Below are 1613 nucleotides of genomic sequence, written 5' to 3'. Positions count from 1 at the left end.
TGTGACTGTGTGCAGTTTGCACATTCTCTCTTTGATTGTGTGAGTTTCCTCCCACATACGAAGGTGTGCAAGGTGCTGGGATCAGCCATGGGAAATGAAGGGGAACGGAATAGTTATGGAGTGTGTGTCTGCTAGGATGTTCTTCAGAGAGATGGTGTCGACTGGAAGGGCCGAATGGCCTGCTTTCCCACAGGGTCGTCATTCTCGGATCAAGGGTCAGCTATTTCGTTCAGGTCCTGGAGACACAAGTAGGCAGGATTGGGTAAAGATGGTAGCATCCCCTGTATAAGTAACATGCATGAATGGGATTGCAGGAAATTAAAGGCATGTTCTCTGTTCCTGAGGTCAGGCTTCCATTCCAGGTTTTATTCATCGAACTTTAACATTACCAGTACCGCGTCTGAGTCCCCAAGGATGACTAGTTCAGTCTATAACCACAACACCACCTTCTCCAGGTTGCAGTATTTATTGGGAACAAGAAGCTGATTCTGAGCTGATGCGAACAAAAGCAGATGCCAATGTCAAAACCACTGATCCAAACAGGAAAATGAAATTTCGCACCTTGCCAACCGAAAGTTAAAGTCTCCACACGCTTTGGGTGCGCCAATCGGCTGTCTCAGCAACATGTACTGTTTATGGTCATAATATTATAAATGGGGCAAGTATTCCCTTCCGCCCCGCTTTTGACCAGCAGCTGTCCCAACCTCGGAAATACATGCGCCTCTCTCCTGTCATTCCATCCCTTTTTCCAATTGGATCTTCGTCCATGCTTCACAGAGTTTCTCTGATTCCGGGTCTGGAACTGGGATTATGTGTGATTGCCTGTAGCAGTTGGTCCTGCCTTGTGTGGGCAAAGTGATGAAGTAGCCGATGTTCAAATATAATGCTATTGAAGCATACGTTTCAACAATATTCTGCACTCTCCCTAAAGTTTGGAGAGTTTCATTAAGCCCATTCTCCTGTGCTCTCATTCATGGAATCTCCACAGTCTCTGGGGATGCTAAAGTTAAAGATTCGGTTCATTCTGCGTTCCCACATGCCTATCGCTAAGTCCTTATATTGTACATTCTTCCTGACATTTCCTCTGCTACCATCCTGGTTGCAGTTTACAAGTGTGGTCTGTGGAGTGCTGTAACCATTTAGTAGTTCGCCTTCTGCATTGTGATTGCAGCGACCTCGGCTAGAATCCACATCATGGCGGTCAGTTCTCTCAAAGTTTTACTTTTGGTGAAACACGGTCAGAAATTAAACGTTTTTACAAGATAATATTTTCCGAGGTGATGATCTGTTTTCCATCGAATTTTGTTCTCTGATATTTCTGCGTTTTATGTATCAGGATTTAAACCCAAAAGTTCTCGAAGATGTGTCTCCCTCGCACTCTCCCTAACTCTCTTTTCCGTCCCTCATCCCATTTGACTGAGGCATTGCACAATCTAACATACACTTTCACGTTGATACCATCCAGTCTGTGCCGTTGCTCTCACTGTTGCCCCAATCTCTTCATTGGCACCTTCAAATCATTCGATCCGTTTGGATATCGTGGCTGTGAGATCAATTATCTTTTAGCAGCTTTTACTGACATGGACCAGAGATTATTGGAGCGTGAGGCTCAA

This window comes from Chiloscyllium punctatum, unplaced genomic scaffold (genome assembly GCF_047496795.1).
Source record: "Chiloscyllium punctatum isolate Juve2018m unplaced genomic scaffold, sChiPun1.3 scaffold_79, whole genome shotgun sequence".
NCBI lineage: Eukaryota > Metazoa > Chordata > Chondrichthyes > Orectolobiformes > Hemiscylliidae > Chiloscyllium > Chiloscyllium punctatum.
The sequence above is the reverse complement of the archived record's forward strand: the minus strand, read 5'-3'. Positions refer to the sequence as shown.